Below are 20,179 nucleotides of genomic sequence, written 5' to 3' on the forward strand. Positions count from 1 at the left end.
CATGGTGTTACTGGCCCGGTTTTTTTGGTGATACCAGTTTCGTGCCCTTTTTTCAATATTCATTACTTCATTGAGACATAATTAGTAGGCCTCAAATGCTATCGTCCAAGCTTACTTGCTCACCGGCCGACATCCTTACTGGCGAGGATCACGTATGTTCCCCCCAATGGGCACCAGACATGATAGCCTCGTCGGTGTGACTGGGAGCCTTCAGGGTTGGGAGCAGGGCTGGGCAGTGCCCTTTGGACAGTGCCAGCTTGGCACCCTGGCAATGCCCACTAGAGGGCAGGGCCTGAGGGGGTCAGGACCTGAGGAATGGGCCTAAGGGAGCAGGGCCTGAAGGGCTGGGGCCATGACAGGCAGAGCTCCATAGTGGGGGAGGGGGGCGTGGTGTGAGGGAAGTGGGGAACTCTGCGATCGGGATTGGGGATCGGCTGGGGAGTGATCAGGGGAGATCGATGAGGGAGGCGGTGACCGGGGGTGGGGGGAGGAGGTAGGTGGGGGGGGGGGGGAGGAGGTAGGTGGGGGGGGGGGTGAGGAGGTGGGGGGGGGGGGGAGGAGGTGGGGGGGGAGGGGTTGATCAGCCGGACCGGCGACCGGGGCGCAGGTGTGACACTGGCACAGTGAATTGAACGATGTATCGTTCATCAGTCTGGCACTGCCAGCCTGGCACTGCCAGCCTGGCACTGCTCACTGGACACACTGGCAATGCCCATCGGTGGCGCAAGGCCTGAAGGAGTGGGGTCATGATTGGGGGAGCTCCATGGGGGAGGCGGCGAGGGAAGGGGGGAACTCTGCAATCGGCGGGGTGGGGATCGGCTGGGGCGGCAATTGGATGGAGGTGGTGGACATTGACAGGGAGCGGTGATTGTGGGGTGTGATCAGCCGAAGCGGCGATCGGGGGGGTTGGGGTTTGATCGGCTGGGACGGCGATTGGGGATGCGGGGGGGACAACTGCACAGTGAATTAAACTATGTATCGTTTACCAATCTACTTGTCTGCCATAGGCCCAACCCTAAGGTATGTTCCTGCGTGCCCATTTGTTTATGGACAAAGCATCATCGATAGATCCGCATGATTTTTCTTTTCCAAAAACATATTTTAATCATAAAATTTGTAAAAATAAATTACATTACAGTGCATTACAGAAAAATTTCGTTCAATATATTACATGAGGTGTCTCAGTACACTAGCCATTGCAGTTACATTTACAATGTACATTTACATTTCATGTCAAACATTCTCTGGTGCATATTGCCCAGGGGGCTTTACATGATTTCCAACCCCTCGTTATACTATCATGGGAGGGCCTTAGACAGTGGCCATTCCCCATTGAGACTTTGCAGTGGCTCTCCCAAGCTTTTGTGTGTCTCTTAACACATAGTCCTGGATCTTGGAGTGCACCAGTCTGCATCACTCAGTCATCTACATGTCTTTTTCTCCTGGAAGACCAGCAGGTTTGAGGCAGAACAAAGAGAGTCTTTCATGTAGTTAATGGTCCTCCAGTAGCAGTTGACATTTATCTCAATATGCATCTCTTGGAGCAGCCCGTAGAGCACAGGGTCCTGCATAATGAAGTTGCTTGGGACGAACCTTGACAAAAACCATTGAATTTCCTTCCTGTTTTGTGGAGGGACATAACTGATGCAAGTGGACAGCTGCCTTGCAGGTATGGTCCAAAGGTGGTGAGACTCCGGGTTTGCGGAAAGAATCTGAAGGGATAGGTCCTTCTTATCACCAGCCAAGCTACATCTTGGTGTTTATTTGGAAGTTCAGGTGATGCAGCATTCTGCCAAACGACTTTGCAGTCTGCTCAGGAAACTATCAGGATCTACCATATTTTCCCACACAGCATCAAGGCCATTACATGCAGACAATATCCTGATGAACCTGAGTTCAAAGATGTTTTTCTGCACAAACTTTTCCACGTGGATAAATCTACATGTATCAGGGAACAGTGTGTATAATATTATTGTGTAGTGCTTGTACCAGTAATAGTGTGTGCAATGCCATTGGGTCACACTTTGATTAAAATGGGAGAGTGGTATTTAATGGCAAAACACTGGGGTTGTGCCTGCCAGCTGGAAAGCCAGCAAAGGCACTGTGTCACTGCCTTTCATGAAGACCCACTGTATTAAGTAACCCTCAGACAGTTAACAGGGCAGCAGTGGGCCTTCCTCAGGATCATGGAGCCTGGGGGCAAAAAGTTCATCCCCTGACAATTGCTGGCCAGAGGCTGACATTTGTGCATTGATCACCAGCAACTTCAGGGAAGTGGTGCCAATTGCTGGTAATATATCCATCTATTGCCCAGAATCACTGAAGGACCAATGCCGCTAATGAATGATGATGGGATGGGATTCATGGAGTGGGTGTTACAGGGTAGCGGAATGGAGTTTGTCAGCAAGGGCAGGGGTGTGGCCCTAAGCAACACCCCCACCCATTCCCAATGCCGGGTTGCTCGATCAGGTACTGAATGCCTTTGAATGAGGGAACCCCCATGAAATCTGCATGCAACCGTGATATGGTTTGCTTTCGGGCTTCCGCATGACATGACCCTCAACCATTGCTGGGTAAATAACAGCGGTGGCAGGATGAGGCCCATAAGTGGTCATTAATTGCCCCTTAAGTGCCTCAGTTGGGGAGGGGAGTAGCCATTCACGAGCCTTCTGCCCGAACTTGAGGCAGAGGCAGGCAGGCACTGTGATCCCCACACACCATCCCAATTAAATGCTCCCCATGCCAAACTCACCTTGGGAGAGGGCATTAAATTCCACCCTCAGTGTCTGTAATGTCCGTACATTTCCATTTCCTATGCTGTCCTTGTATCATGTCAGGATCAGATAATTATGGGATTTGTATTGTGACTTTGTCACCTGCATTACTTATAAGAAAAACGAAAGGGTCAAAATAATTGTTTTCCTTAGTAGCAGCATTAGTGTTGGATTGTGCAATTTTTTGAAAGTTTGATTTCTAAATTTTAATTTTAATGAATTAATTTTAGCGATTTTCTCCCCTAGCCCTGAGGCTAATTATAATGCTTCTATTGCTGAGTTGCCTGTTCAGCACAGATCGGGGGATTCAGTCTGAGACTGTATGACTCAAATATCACATGGGGTAGTGCATTCACCAATTGAGTCATCGGGGAGGCAATTAATGCACAAAAGCATTTAAAGGACGAACAGCCCGGATGAATATCAGTCAGGGAATTCAAATGCACACAGAATATCCTTTCTTGTATCTCTTTTACATTTTAATAGCTGCCCACTGGAGGTTCTTGTGAAGGGATACAATTGTCCTTGGATTATAACACTGACCATTTGATTACAGTAGAAAATGGTTTGGTAAGGGCATATTCAATTAACAGAAATTCTTACTGAGGTTGTCAGTAACACAGGGTGGAGCAGATAGTACAAAATGCAACCCCCTCAACAAGTTACACTTGTGTGGGGTCAGGTCATGCAAACCAAAAACAATTGGATTCAATCCTGAGTTTGTACAGAGTTAACTGATTTCACATGAAGGTGTAATAAGAGCTTTAGATTTGGGCTTAATGCCTCTTTAGTTAGATGTTGCAGAAAGCTACACTGGTTCACCCACTTACCATCACAACCAATGATCACCTCCCCACCCCCTCCCCATCCCACCCACTTCTCCCACCCACCAGAAAGTGTGAGGTTAGGACTTGTGGGATCAAGTCACATGCTGACACTTGTCCACACTCACACATGAAGGAGTGTCAACAAGGTCGAGTACAGCAGAAGACATCTGTGTGCTGGGCACCCGAGGAAATGTACCCCAGCAATAACTACAGAGTCAATAGGGAGAAAGGCAAAAGAGATTGGTGTTGTCAGATGAAGCAATCACTGCTATTCCTTTTCAGTTATTCTATTAATTAAAATTGATGTTAAGAAAATTGCAAAGCAGATTCTGATTGTTTGGATTCCAAAAACAAAATCAAATTCTCTTTTTGTTAAGTCCACTCTCTTTTTCCCTTCCCCCTTCTTTCTCCTTTTCTTCTCTCCTTTTCTTTGTCTTGCCGACTTCCTCTCCCTATCCCTCTCTCCCTCTCCCAAAATCTCTCATCCTCCCTTTCCTGCCATTCCCTTCTTCCCCAGTCTCCCCCCTCTCTGCTCCCTCCGTGTGTATGTGTGTTGTAATCAACATCAATAGTACAGTCTTTTTCCACATTCAGTGAATCAATGCAAGAGTCTTGTATGTCCATACAAGGTATCAAAATGACTCAGTTATGCCTCAAAGCCTTAAACATCCCCCCTCCCGTCCCCTTCCCACATACATAAAAAATCCTTTGCCATCACTGTGACTGGGAAGACGGCCAAATGCCACCAAGGACATTGGGCAATAAATCATCCACTCCCAGCATCTGTAGGCTTAAGCTTCCCCTGCCGGGGATGATTCTCTTCTCTGTCTTCCCCTCACAAAACGCCTATTGTTGAGAATGGGGTGAAGAAGATTCCTCCCAGCACAAAAGCCCTTCTGAAGCTCAGTCATAGGCTGCAAATGAAAGAGTCTGTATCTCCACGGGGAGGCCGGCCTCTCTCCTCCAGTTAATACACTCTCCTCTCACCAGGGTCACCATCATCCTCTTTTCATTCTGCTCTTATTTTATTTTCTGATTCCCGTATGAAGCATTTTAAAAGGGCCTCCTCGTTTAAATCGCCCTTTGCCACAGCTTCATTACAGGGACAGGAGCCTACACTGACCACTTTTGAAAGTTTTATCTTACTGCTGGCACGTAACTCTTACAATCTGTAGAGACCCTTTCGTTCTAAACTCCCATCAAACTTACAGGATCTTGTCTCATTTGCAATAATTCTCTGTATTTTACTGATTTTTCTGAAGGAGCTGTCACTGCTTTAAAGATTTTGAAACAATTTACATTTTTGCAGTGTATGCAGTAGATTTGTGGATAGGTCCAGAGTTCAGCTTATATCAATAAATAGAATTTTTATAAAAATATGTCCTCAGAGATAGAGTATAAACTTATTTAAAATGTATTTTTGTCACCAAACTTGTGAATAATTGAAAGCCAAAGCCCTGGATCTGGAGGGGTGACACCCTGTAACTGCCAAGATTTCAAAAGAGCTGCACTGATTCTCACTTAAAAGACAAAGGGAGTAGTTTCCAGTGAACTACTGGTGTTAAAGATTTTCAATTGACACAGACTGAACTATTTTATTAGCATGCAGAAAATGGCATTTTCATTTCAATTGCTGAGGCAAAGGAGCTGCAGAAAGGGTTAAAGGCACAATTGACATATCTCAACATCCTTTCACTCACCATTTCGCTTGACAGCACTCGAGTTGCTATTTTTTAATATTTTGACAACAGCATGTGGTCTCACAGACACTGCTGATGGTTTGGAATGTGAGTCCGTGAGGACCATCGTCATGATGGGGTTGTGTCGTGGCTGGGGGTGGGGTGGGGGCTGTGGGGGAGGAGTGAGGATTGAGTAAACAGCCGGCAAAACATCTCAATCTGCAAAATGTCAAGGAGTGAAAGAGAAATGTTTCGCATGGTGATACAGAGAAAGAAGCTGCTCTTGAGAGGGTCACAGAGCTGAGGCCAGCACCAGATTGACTGCCACGACGGTGAATTACTTACACAAGACACACATTGTCTGCAGTGCCAGGCACAGCACACTCTCTGGGGAATGCAGAGATTACCCAGACTGCCCAAGCACACAGAGAGCATGAATAAGGGCCTCTGCTTCTCTGTCTCATATTCCCATCAGGACCATGTAAACTGATAAAACGGATTCCAGTTGTGAAAGCCAAACACATTAGCGGGTACATTACATCCTTTTGTCCTCTTCGCAAGTCCTTAAAAACAACTCTGTGTTTCCTTTGAATTAAACAGAGCAGATTCCAAAGCTATTCCCCAAACATCCTAATATAGTTGTTATCTAGTCACAGCTGGCCAGTCTGGTAAGAATCCTTGTATACTAATAGTGATGAGCTGCGTCTAATCAAAGCTATTCCCAAGTCAGTCAAGATCCTAGCACTGAATGTCACCCATAGTAAAGAAAAATTTTAAAATATTTTGAGTATCTGCTTATTAATGGGATTTTGTATTTCTCCCTAAATAAAAAGCATTGCCTCATTGAGTCATAATAGCAGTATGCTTTTAAATCATCCAAGTGGTCATTCATCGTGTGTGAGTGTACACAAAAAGTGTTAACAGGTTTTGAGACCATGAAAGGTATCACAACATTGCTTTGGCCCATCTTTGCTATAGTCTATGTGCAGACACATATTTTCCCATTTTTTTCAATAGAAGTCACTAGCTAGTGATCAGGACTCAGTATTGTATGTGTGCATTTAATCAATAAGCCAATTTAAAAGAAAGAACTTGCATGTCTATGGTGCCTTTCACGTCCTTGGGACATCCCAAATGCTTTACAGCCAATTAAATACTTTTGAAGTGCAGCCTCTGTTATAATGTAGGAAACACCGTAGAAAATCTATGCACAGCAAGCTCCAACAGACAGCATTGAGATAAATGATGATGAGTCAATCAGTCTCTGACAGCATTGATTGAGAGGCAGGTGTTGGCCAATGGCATTGAGAAAGTTCTCATTCAATAGTGCCATGGGATCATTTGAGAGGGGAAAATTGACAACAATAAATGTCCTGACATTTAGCAAACATTGTGTATTGTTAAGTTGATTGTCACAAATTCTCAGCAGAAAGGACAAAATGCTGCTCACAAGTTCATCTTTGAGCACTCCCATTTCTTTTTGCAGCACCACATTCGTCCATTTCCTCAACCTGAATCTAAATCTCCCTGTGTTGCTGTTACTGTGATTTAATAAAGTTAGTTAGACAGTCTGCTTCAGTAAAATATTGTTATTGGTACAGACAAGCCTGATTGATTCCCTGCCAAGGAAGTTAGTGTAATGGTCTGCTCGTCATGCTTACTGGTCAAGGATATTCTAACTCCCTTAGAAACCCAATATTAAATGCCCCATCTGTTACAAGTGCTTAAGCAATTACACCACATTACCCATCATTTACACTTTGTACTGTTTGGAACTTGGATGCTCTGACCTTCTCTTCAAGTAAATGAACAGTTTGTCCCTTTGAGTATCTTTGACCTAGAGTCATATTCATTCATCAGAGGTCACCTGTAAAGTGTCATTCTGCATTTAGATGTGAAATCCTCTTCCATTCTGTTTAAATAATTGTTATCTTTATTTAGTTGACAAGTTACTTTTTCCAGTGTGTCTATCTCTTTACATTTATCTTCTGCTCACCTTAATTTGCTGACTCCTTTCTTGGTTACAGTTATCTTAGCAATGGTGGCTCAATCCACAGCTCTTTTGCCTCTGAGTCAGAAGATTGTGGGTTCAAGTCCCACTCCAGAGACCTGAGCTCAAAATCTCGGCTGGCATTTGCAATCCTGGTACCAAAGGGCGTTGCTGTACCATTAGAGGTGTTGTCTTTTCAATGAAATGTTGATCCGAGGGCCTGTCTGTTCACTATGGTGAATGAAACAGATCCTACCACACCACTTCAACAACAATATCAAAGAAAAACAAGGGAGTTCTCTTGGTGTGCTGGCCAGCGTTTATCCTTCAAGCAATATTACTAAAATAAGTTCTCTGCTTAATATCTCATTGGACCTTGGGTGTGTGCATTTGGGCTACAGCATTTCATACATTACAAGAGTAACTATCCTTTAAAATTACTGCATTGGCTGTGAAGTTTTCGAGATGTCTTGAGCTTGTGAAATGTATGATACAAATTTCAACACTCCTGTTAATACCCTGTTGGTATTTAGCTCAACATAGGCCATGGATCAAACGCCTTTCTGTTCTGTCACCAGTTTGGGATTTAACCACCTGCATCATTGAGAAGTCATGATGTGGAGATGCCGGCGTTGGACTGGGGTAAACACAGTAAGAAGTTTAACAACACCAGGTTAAAGTCCAACAGGTTTATTTGGTGGCAAAAGCCACACAAGCTTTCGGAGCTCTAAGCCCCTTCTTCAGGTGAGTGGGAATTCTGTTCACAAACAGAGCTTATAAAGACACAGACTCAATTTACATGAATAATGGTTGGAATGCCATTATTCATGTAAATTGAGTCTGTGTCTTTATAAGCTCTGTTTGTGAACAGAATTCCCACTCACCTGAAGAAGGGGCTTAGAGCTCCGAAAGCTTGTGTGGCTTTTGCTACCAAATAAACCTGTTGGACTTTAACCTGGTGTTGTTAAACTTCTCATTGAGAAGTCAACAGGATTATTGTATATTGGAAGGTTTTTCAATTGTAATTTTCTAAGACAGAAATTGATAGATTTGTGTTAGGTAAGGCTATCAAAACAAAAAGGTAAATGTAATTGAGGTGCAGATCAGCCATGATCCAAATTAATGATGCAATAGGGACGAATGGCCTGCTTCTATATAGTTATGATAGTATTTGAATAGGCTAAGTGCCACTTGGCTATGGAGGTTCACAAATATCAGCCAAGACTCCTGCTCTTGATTGCTATCCAGTAAAAATGCATTTGTGAACATTGAGTTGAGGAGGAGGAGCAAGCTCAACCATAATGACCTCCATGATCAAGAGTTCCATCAATCATCCAGCTTTCACCTTCTAACTTATGTAATTTTAACAGAAATTCAAGGCCTCACAAAAGGTTAAATGGATAGATAGTAGAGATGTTCAAAATTGTGAGTGGTTTTGGGTAGTTGTTTCTATTGGCGAGGGAGTAGCCAGAGGACACAGATTCAAGGTAATCAACAAAAGAACTAGCTGAGGTGAGAACTTTTTTATGCAGAGAAGTAAAATCTGGAACACACTGAGGATACTGGAAGCAGATTCAATAGTAACTTACAAAAGAGAATCGGATATATGTGTGGAAAGGAAATATAGTCAGCATTTTGGGGAAAGAGCAGAGAAGTTGGACTAACTTTCACAGATATGAAGGGCTGAATGGGCTCCTTCTGTACTGTACAATGCTATGATTCCATGTTTCGGCACATACTCAGATAATTGTTTCTGTCTATAAGTGTTTCAATTCCCTGCACTTAGATATCCCAGGCACATGATTGGATGGGATAACAAATCATAAAAAGCAATATGTAATCGAGCAGTCCATAATGTGAACAAGACTAAAGTGATTAATATGAAACATTATTAAAAGATACTGATCTATATTGACCCAACGACCTAATATCTAAACATAGTAACCCTGTGAAGTGCAGTATCCGAGTCTGGATTCCTCTGCCTTTAAGACTGTCTGACATTTCTGTCAATAGATTGTAATGATTTGTTTGTCAGCTATGAACTGCTTATGGCTAATCAATACCATTGATTCCATCAATCACCATGTTTGGACATTTATTGCTCCATGAAATTTTGCCCTGTGACAACAAGGTGATGATAAATGATGAATAAGCATGGGTTGAGATTAAATGTTGCAGCTTCTCTTCTTCTCCAACCTGCTACCAAATCTTCCCTTCATCCCATTCTGATTCTAGATTGCTAGGAAAACAAAAACAATTTGCTTCTGGGCAACTTATGAGCAACATGATGACACAGTGGTTAGCGCTGTTGCCTCACGGCGCCAGGGACCCATGTTCAATTCTGTGTGGAGTTTGCACATTCTTCCTGTGTCTCCATGGGTTTCCTCCGGGTGCTCCGGTTTCCTCCCGCACTCCAAAGATGTGCAGGTTAGTTTGATTGGCCATGCTAAATTGACCCTAGTGTCAGGGGGGTTAGCAGGGTAAATGTGTGGGGTTACAGGAATAGGGCCTGGGTGGGATGTGGTCGGTACAGACTCAATGGGCTGAATGGCCTCCTTCTGTACTGTCGGGATTCTATGATAATAACTTCTCCCCTGCCCTCCCCAGTTCACCGAATCCCCAAACATACTCTCATTAGCCTTATTGTACCTATCCCAATTGACTGTTCTTCATGTGTGAGGAAGTTTAAATGGTGAATATCAGCAGGCCACTCAATGTGAAGGCCATTGCTGTCAGGCTCCCATCAACACATGCACATTTTTTAGTAGGAACAGGACATAATTGATTTTTCCATTTCCTGCCCAAGATTGTTGAAGCCAACTGCTCCAATTATTGCCTTAGCTAAGATCTGCAAACTCAACACTGATCAGCAATCAAACCTCAGGCTTTCCCTTCTATTTACCTCATGCAGAGTTTTTACTTACTCGTCCAATGATACAGTTTCCTCCAAACCTAATCAGTATACTCTCTGAAACTGTTACTTGCTGTACCCATCCATTATGCTCAAGCTATGTATCACAACGCTGACTTATCCTAAGGAATCACTCAGAAAAAAAATCATTAAAATTAAGCTCTCCAAAGTAGCATAGCTATTGACCTCAATATTCTTGAGATAGGGAGATGGAAATCAATCCAGATTATTTTTCCTGGTCACTACCCAGTGATTTCTAAAGTGGGTTATGTTGCTGTTGGGTGAGAATGGGACTGGGCCCACGGAAAGCAGAGATGGGCAACCAACAAAGACATTGAGGCATTGGTTCCATAGCACAGTTGCTAGATTAGGACAATAATATCCTGGCCTTTTAATTCTCCAACAAGCACATTCTAGTGCCCAATGTGAAACAAAGCCATATAAACCAGAAGGCTCGAAGACCCAGGATATCCTTGCAAGCATTCCTTAGGGTGATGTCCAAGGCACAACCATCATCACCTGCTTCATGAATGACCTTCTCTCCAACATAAGGTCAGTAGTGGGGATGCTTGCTGATGATTGCCCAATGTTCAGTTCAAGACATGCTGCATGTAACAAATCCTAGAAAACAGGCTTGGGCTAATAAGTGGTAGATAACATTTATGTCACACAAGTGACAGGAAATGACCATCTCCAACAAGGGAAAATCTAACCATCACTCCTTTGACATTCATAAAATCAGAAAAAATAGGAACAGAAGGCTATTCAGCCCATCAAGCCTGCTCTGCCGTTCAATAAGATCATGGCTGATCTGATTGTAGCCTTAAATCCTGCCTGTCCCTCATAACCCTTCACTCCCTATTCAATTAAAAGTCTGTTTAACTCTGCGCATTACCGTCCCTGAATCCCCCACCATCAACATCTTGGGGATTACCATTGACCAGTAACTTAACAGGATGAGTACATCAGAGCGCAGTGGCAGCAGTGTGTACCATCTACAAGATGCACTGAGGTAACTTACCACAGATTCTTCAACAGCACTTGCCAAACCTACAACTTCTACCATCTAGAAAAACAAGGCCAGCAAACACATGGGGATAGCACCACCTGCAAGTTTCTCACACACCTCCTAACTTTGAACTATATTGCTCTTCCTTCGCTGTCACTGGGTCAAATCCTGGAGCTCCTTTCCTGAAAGCATTGCTGTTGCATCTATACCAAATGGACTGTTCAAGAAGACAGTTTATCATCAGCTTCTCAAGGGCAATTAAGAATAGGCACAAGTTACTGGCTTTGCCATCAAATCCCAAGTTTAAAAAAAAAAATTACTCCATTCTTAAAGTTACAAAGCCATTATGCAGAAGGTCAGGGCAAGCCCTTAATCCATCTCCTTGCTTACTCCAAAACCAATTCAAATTGAATCCAATTCATGGTCCCCACAATAGAGATACATACAAAATCCAAGCTAACAAGAAAAGGCATTGCACCTGGTCTTGGGCCCAAGAATGAATAATAAGAAAATGAGGTGGTAGCTGTGGCTCAGCAGTAGAGATCTTGTCTCTGATTTAAAATGTCACGAGTCCAAGCGTCAACCAAGGAAGAGCAAGGTTCTGGTTTTTGGATGACACGTTAAACCAAGGCCGTTTTCTCACTCTCATGGGGATGTAAATGATCTCATGGCAATATAAGGTCTATCCCAAAACAAGCACCATCAATTTTGATTATCAAGTTACTTTGTATGATCTTAGTGCATTCAAATTAGTTGACAAGTTACACTATAGCAACAATGGTCAAGCTGTAAAACGCCTTGAAATATCTGAGGCTGTAAAAGGTAGAATGTAATTGTAAGTTTTTTTTCTAAATTTGGAGTCTTTTGCGTTACTTTATTTCAGGCAGGATAACTGGAGATAACTGAAAGACATTTCATGTAGAATGTTGCTCTGTGAAAAAGAGATGGAAACATGGAGTTGAGCGCAAGGACTGATTAGAGACAGTCAGCATGGCTTTGTGAGTGGAAAATCATGTCTCACAAATTTGATTGTGTTTTTTGAAGGGGTGACCAAGAAGGTAGATGAGGGCAGTGCAGTTGATGTTGTCTACATGGACTTTAGCAAGGCCTTTGACAAGGTACCGCATGGTACGTTGTTGCATAAGGTTAAATCTCATGGGATCCAGAGTAAGGTATCTAAATGGATACAAAATTGGCTTCTTGACAGAAGCCAGAGGGTGGTTGTAGAGAGTTGTTTTTCAAACTGGAGGCCTGTAACCAGCGGTGTGCCTCAGGGATCAGTGCTGGGTCCACTGTTATTTGTCATTTATGTTAATGATTTGGATGAGAATATAGGAGGCATGGTTAGTAAGTTTGCAGATGACACTAAGATTGGTGGCATAGTGGACAGTGAAGAAAGCTACCTCCAATTGCAACGGGATCTTGATCAATTGGGCCAGTGGGCTGACGAATGGCAGGTGGAGTTTAATTTAGACAAATACGAGGTGATGCATTTTGGTAGATTGAACCAGGGTAGGACTTACTCAGTTAATGATGGGGCGTTGGGGAGAGTTACAGAACAAAGAGATGCAGAGGTACATGGTCATAGCTCCTTGAAAGTGGAGTCACAGGTGGACAGAGTGGCGAAGAAGGCATTTGGCATGCTTGGTTTCATTGGCCAGAACATTGAATACAGGAGTTGAAATGTCTTGTTGAAGTTGTACAAGACATTGGTAAGGCCACACTTGGAATACTGTGTGCAATTCTGGTCATCCTATTATAGAAAGGATATTATTAAACTAGAAAGAGTGCAGAAAAGGTTTACTAGGATGCTACCGGGACTTGATGGATTGAGTCATAAGGAAAGGCTGGATAGGCTGGGACTTTTTTCTCTGGAGCGTAGGAGGCTGAGGGGTGATCTTATAGAGGTCTATAAAATAATGAGGGGCACAGATCAGCTAGATAATCAATATCTTTTCCCAAAGGTAGGGGGTTCTAAAACTAGAGGGCATAGTTTAAGGTGAGAGGGGAGAGATACAAAAGTGTCCAGAGAGGCAATTATTTCACAGAGAGGGTAGTGAGTGTCTGGAACAAGCTGCCAGAGGTAGTAGTAGAGGCGGGTACAATTTTGTCTTTTAAAAAGCATTTAGATAGTTACATGGGTCTGATGGGTATAGAGGGATATGGGCCAAATGCGGGCAATTGGGATTAGCTTAGAGGTTTTAAAAAAAGGACGGCATGGACAGGTTGGGCCGAAGGGCCTGTTTCCATGCTGTAAACCTCTATGACTCTATAAGACACAAATCTTGGAGAGGCATAACAAACCCTAAAATCTTCAAAAGGTTTTTTTTCCCCTCTGTAATAAGTGTCAAGGAAAAGAATTTCCGCTTTCTTAAGTCAGATATCCCATGAAATGCAGCATTTTATCTTAAACTGTAAAATAATTTTCTTTCGTCTAATTTTTAAATGCCTCCATCTGCAAAGGATGAACAAAAGAAAGCAGAAAGATCCCAGATTCAATCTGTGTTGAGTGAGCAACAGACACCCAGTGCAGGCTTATTTTCCTTATTTATAAATAAGACAATCAGTCAAGTTTGCTGGTCCAGATTGCTATCCAATGATCCCTGCTGGATAATGTGTGCGAGTGGATGTCAGCTGAGAACAGGTTTGGAATCAACTGTGCTTCAGTAAACTTCAGAATGGCTGCAACTGAGGAGAGAGGCCTGGACTTTAGAGTAACAGGGTTAACATCGGAAGTATACATCAAATAACGCATGCTAGTTGATTATCAAGGACTGCACAGATAAGTTCACTCTCTAGACAAACGTCTGTGGATCTGTTCTACATTGCAATGTGGAAGAGTGCAGAAAAACTGGGGAAAACTTAATTTAAACCCAGAAATTTTGGGCAGTGAAAACAAAAATAAAAAATGAGATCTTCAGGAACCAAATGTGGAGTATCCTTAGAATTAGGCCCAAAGACTAAAGTGAATTAGTCATTTTTATAATATTAGTCTTCAATGAATGACCATATTAGAACATATTAACCTGTAAGAAACAAAGTTTTGGAGGCAATATTTTTTACAGTGAATTGAATAAAACATGTCAATATTATAATAATTATGGATCCTTTGCTGTTTATATATCCTGGTCACCTCTAACTGTGGGCCTACAGCCAATAATAAAAAGTTTAGTCCAAGAGTTTCAGATTAATCAGGTCAGTCGCCTGTGTTTTGCATCGGGTGTCCAAACTCACCACTGCCCCGGGCACGGATTTTTCCAGACTCTCCCAGTTAGAACAAATACTCTTTCTGTTCAGATTGCAAGCACCTCGTTGAGTAGGATTTCCTCTGAATGTATGTTTGTTTACATCGAGGAAACCTGCCTTCCTGTAGAATAGCTACCTAATGAGAGGCATTCAGAAATGTTATACAGAGCCTGTGTTTTAGATGGATGGGAAGTAGCGAGTTTTTAATGAATCTGCAAAGTTCAAAACTCCTTACTATTCTGAATCTTTGCCAGCATACCTTCTCAAACTCCAACCTTTTTAAAATCTCTGTTTCCAACCAGTTGATATTCATATTCAACCGGCAGGACTGTCAACTTGTCTCACGTCGTAGCAATCTTGCCTCTGAATGGGTCCAAGCTACAGTCCAGAGACTTGGGTGTGAATTTTATGCCCCTCAATGCTGGGTGTGTTTTCAGCAGGGTGCAGGGGGTCAGGCATGTAAAATATGACAGGTGGGTAGCCCACCATCTTCCTACCTATTCCCAATGTGTTCCCCATAATAAAGTGGGTGGTTTAGGCACCTACTCTTTTGCGTAAAACAATTAAACTGAAGATTTAGGCACCAATTAGGCAGCCTGCTGTTAGGTTTATTGAGGCCCTTAATTATCCAATTAATTGACAATTAAGGGCCTTTTTCTGCCTCCACTGTCATAATATGTTGGGCTGTGGAAAGCAGACGAGTGGGAAGCCCCCTTTTTCATTTTCTGGGTGAAAAAGTGGGAAGGGCTGGGTGCCCCCTTCAGGGGTTCCCTCTCCGCATGGAGGGAGGGCACAACGCCCAAGATGGTTTCTCCTCTTTGTGCCTCCCCTTTAGCCTCCAAAACCTGACCACTTCCCACCCCTTCCTCGGGTGCCCAATCTCTCCCTGCCCAAAAAAGACTGGACTCCCCTCACTCCAGCTTCCATGGTGCCTTCATTGTAGGCCCATTTGCACCCTTTGCAGTTCTGGCTGCCCCCTACTGAGCTAAGGCACTGCAAAAGTTGCCAGCTGCTCTCAAGGATGGGATTTCCTTCTACCAGGGGGCAGAAGCCCTACTCTCAGCTTGTTAATGCCATTCACAGTATAATATTTCTGCAGGGTGGCCTTTTATAAAGGCTGCTGATTTGTGACCGACCAGAGGGTTGGGGGGTGGAGGGTATGAGATCATTCTTCTCCCCCCCCCCCATACCACCCCCCCCCCCCCCCCCAACCACCTATGCCCTACTCCCCCAGATCATAAAGCTCTCCTCTGGAGCCAAAATCTATACTGATGCTTCAGTGCAGTACTCCGGGAATACTGCAATGCTGTTCAAGATGCCATCTTTCTAAGATGTTGAACTGAAACCATGTCTCATTCTTCAGGTACTTTTTTGTACAACACCAATGTCCTCTCCAATATTTAACTAATATTATCGAAACAGGACATTAATCTCAGTGTTGGTTGTTAGGCCTTACTGCGCACAAATTGGTTCTGTACTAGCCAACATAACATTGTGAAGTGGCTTGGGATGACCTGACAATGTGAAAGGCACTATACAAAGCCAGACCTCCCTAATGGCTCAAGTATTTCAGTGTGGCTGCACACCAACCAGGAAAATCTCAAGTTCAATTTGCAGTCAGTGTTGAGCTCTCTGATCTCAGTTGGATGGGTATTAAACAGTGATCTTGGATCCCGCCCATGAGAGGATGGGGGATGAAACAAAATCACCTGAACATCATTGAGCAATCCCTCCTTGAAACAAGTGTGTGTGGACGTCAGGTGTAGGTGGAGTCAGGATTAGATGTGGCGCGCTCACTCAGAGACAAATAAACTGCTAACATTCACTATGGGCGGTATATCAAGAATAGGTATTTTGGCACATTCGTAGAAGGGAAATGCAGGAAGGAGTCAACACCTTGGGGTAAGAACAGAAACAAAATTAGGGAAAAATAAATATAAGGAAGAGTTTCAGTAACATAATATCTAAAACAAGATAAAGTCACAATGTGTTTCTTGTGATTAATGATATCCAAAACGCATTTGTATTTTTTAATTTAAAAAATTGGTAAACCTGAATGACATTTAAGGCAGAACTTCCCAAGCTCAGGTGGAGTTGGGTTTGGAGGGTGCGAATTGGGAAAGTCCTGGAAAACAACATTGAGTTGGGATTGCAACAATTACCTGCCCCCTTCCAGCTTTCCCCAGGATGGGATACAAATACAGTGGGGAACTCACAAGGGTTGAATAGGACATCAATTGAGATACTTAAAAAGGCAATTGGCCTTTTGGCTAAGATCAAATGTAATTTCTGTTCTTATCAGTTTAATATCTGATATGTCCCCTATTTGGGGGTCAAATGTTACAGTAGCTTTTGGGACTGAGTGATGGAACAGGGGTTTTGCTCCTTCACCTGAAAAGAAAGCCCCTTAAACCATGAAAACTTACCTTTCCACCAGCACTAGATTACACATTAATGTGCCAGGTTGGATAAGGTGATTGCACAATGGGAACTCATTGTAAAGCAAAACTGACTTTATATGAGCATTATAGAGGGTGAAATCAGTAAGCGTGGGGTCAGCCACAGTAAATGATTTAAGCTAATCCATGCAATTCTTTCAGCCTAAAGGTTACTGATTTTGTTTGGGACGGCAACTTTGTGCAGCTTATATCAAGTACCTTATCGCCAATGAGATTTTCCTGCGACATGGGCTTGATTTTCAGTTCGGGGTTCAGATGCCTGGATAATTTTCAGGTCCCAACCTGCATTGCTCATGCAGCTCCCATGCCCCAAAACAGAATGATGCACAGTGAAGAGATTCACACTAGTGCTGATTGACCTGAGACCACTCCCTGGATTGTGGTTCACCCTTTTATGGTTGTAATGTCCTAACTACGATCAGGCTTGTGTGTTTTAAACAAAAAGAAAAGATTGTGGTTTGTACACGTAGATTCAAACTAACAACAGCAGATTTATTCTAGGACCTCTTGCCTGTACAGAGTACAAACTGAAAGTAATGCAGCAGTCTCTGCAACATGCTAATGACATCACCATCAAATCCATGATCAGCTCTTAAAGCAATCAGGCAACCATTTAAATATATCACAGTATTAATTCCATTGTTTTCCCAATGATTCAGTGATGTTCCCCACTGAGTATCTGCAACACAAGCCAGGAATATCTGAGGTTGCATATTAAACTTTGCTGAATTAGTTGATTTCAGCCAGTAAGGCTTTAGGGAATATTACATTTATCCTCAGCATCCTTACCTGGGTAATCAGCTAGGGTTCCCACTCTTGATCACTGTATAGAAACCCCTCACTTGAGATTTTTATGATATACTTTGATGTGGATATAAAAGTTCCAGTGGCACTATTCACAGAACAAGAAACCTTTCCAAGTGTCCTGTCCAAAATTTATCCCTCAGCCAACATCAGAAAAATTGTTAATTTATCTCATTGTGGGACCTTGCTGTGCACAAACTGACTGCATTGTTTGTCTCAATTACAACAGTACTTGATTTACTGTAAAAAAAAACTTTGAGATTTCCACAGAATGTGAAATGTGCTACATAAATGTATTTATCCCCCCTTTCAATTCCCTGGCCCCACCACTGTGGCTGAGTAGCCAGCCAGGTCTCATTATTCAGCTCATATGAAGAATGGCCTCTTGTGCCAGACATACCCATAGAACTGTTGCCCTATGAGGAATCATACAGGGTCTAAGAGGAGGGGAAGTCTCAATGGGAGGGTGGGGAGAGTTGGGGGTGTGAATGGAAGAAAACAAACTGCAAATGCTGGAGATGTGCAGTAGTTAAGTCTGCATCCAGGAAGAGACAAACAAGTTGATCTTTAAGTGCATTTTCAACTATATTTCAGGTTTGAAGTTTTCTTTTGAATTCTCCCAATCCATACTACCTTTCATAACCTATTTGGGTCATTCATTGCTCTCAGTGCTACCTCAAACTTTAGGCCCAATGTGAGGAAAGCTAATTTGATGCAGCTGAAGCAAAGGGTGCTCTCTGAAAGCCTGCCGCCTGTTTACCTCACCAGGGCCTCTCTATCGATCAGTCCTGTCCTCTAGATAATACAGATTAGCAGACAAGCATTACTTATTCACCCTCGGCCCCTTCCACTTCGAGTGGCACTTTGAATACTACAGAGAGATCCACTTTATTCACTTATGATTATTACTTATCTCCTTGATAAACAATTTATCAATAAACAGCCTTCACAAAAAGACCATTTGTACTGTTCTGTCAATACCAAGTTCACTATTAAAGCTAAAAAAACAAGGGAATAGAATGATATATGTGAGTACAATGAATAAAATTTGCCCTTTGTTAATAACGTTATAGCATAGATAGAGCAGAATGTCAATCTCTATTTATAGTTAATATAGTAAGTACAGAGCTAGGGGTCAAATAACAGGTAGAACTTTCCCAGACTTTAACCTTCTGGGCCTTTCACAGCTTTCTAGCCAGTGATTATTGATGGAGATGAATAGGTTTTTTCACAAATGCTGACTTATCCAGCGTGCATTTCCAAAACATTTTTATGTTTCAAAATTCAAGCACCCTCAATTTGTCTACTTACAATATATTTCCATCACAATTAAAAGGACAATTGTTTATACTCGATATTTTCCTGTTCAAAAACATCTTCTGTTCTTATTTAATCAGATCACAGAATCCCTACAGTGCAGAAGGAGGCCATTCGTCCCATCAAGTCTGCACTGACCTTCTTCCCTGCTGCTGTCAGACTTTTGAATGGACTTACCTTGCATTAAGTTGATCTTTCTCTGCACCCTAGCTATAACAGTAATACTACATTCTGCACTCTCTCGTTTTCTTCTCTATGAACGGCATGTTTTGTCTGTATAGCGCGCAAGAAACAATACTTTTCACTGTATGTTAATACATGTGACAATAATAAATCAAATCATTGAGGGAGTGCAGCCAGAGCCACCAAGACCGTGCAACGATGGATGGTTCAGCTGCACGAGGGTTACAAGGACAGCTGAAAGAGCAATAGTGATAGGTGATTTGATACTTAGGGAACAGATAGGTGTTCCTATGGCCACAGACATGGATCCAGTATTGTGTGTTGCCTCCCTGGTGGCAGGGCCAAGGATGATACTGAGTGGCTGTTCATCAACCTGAGGGGAGAGGGTGAACAGCCAGCAGTCATGGCCCATACCACTACCATCAACATTGGTAGACAAACAGATGTGGTTTGCAGTCAGAATTTAAGGGCTAGACAGATATTTAGCAAGCAGGACCTCAAAAGAATCTCTAGATGTCTCCCAGTGCCACATATAAGTGAGTATAGAAACAGGAAGATAAAACAGATGAATACATTGCTCAAAAGTGGAGTTGGAGGAAGGACTTTAGATTCTTGGGACATTGGGACTGGCTGTGCGGGAGATGGGACTTGTACAGGCCGGATAGATTGCACCTGAACAGATGTAAGTGAAATATGGACCAGGATAATATAGTTTAAAGGGCAGAGATGGTCAAAGAATTTTTGGAGTGTATTCAAGAAAGTTTTCTTCAGCAATAAGTCCTGAATTTTCAGGATGGTGAGCGCTCGGCGCTTGAGTCCCCGCCAACTCCGACATTGACTGGCAGCAGGTGCGACTTCTGTCTGCCCTTGGATGGAAGTTCCACCTTGCACAGCTGTTGGCCAATCAGATTAGATAGGAAGAAACTGTTCCCATTCATGAAAGGATCAAGAACAAGGGAGTGCAGATTTAAAGTAATTAG

At 42.9% G+C, this 20,179-nt stretch overlaps 1 non-coding gene across 1 annotated transcript; it reads left to right on the plus strand.

The window, feature by feature from the left end:
- The first annotated feature begins 16,687 nt into the window (after positions 1-16,687).
- On the plus strand, positions 16,688-16,875 carry LOC144510273 (U2 spliceosomal RNA). The gene has a single exon (XR_013500589.1). It is a non-coding gene; the product is annotated as a U2 spliceosomal RNA (small nuclear RNA).
- Positions 16,876-20,179: the final 3,304 nt, after the last annotated feature.

Source organism: Mustelus asterias, chromosome 22 (genome assembly GCF_964213995.1).
Source record: "Mustelus asterias chromosome 22, sMusAst1.hap1.1, whole genome shotgun sequence".
Lineage (NCBI taxonomy): Eukaryota > Metazoa > Chordata > Chondrichthyes > Carcharhiniformes > Triakidae > Mustelus > Mustelus asterias.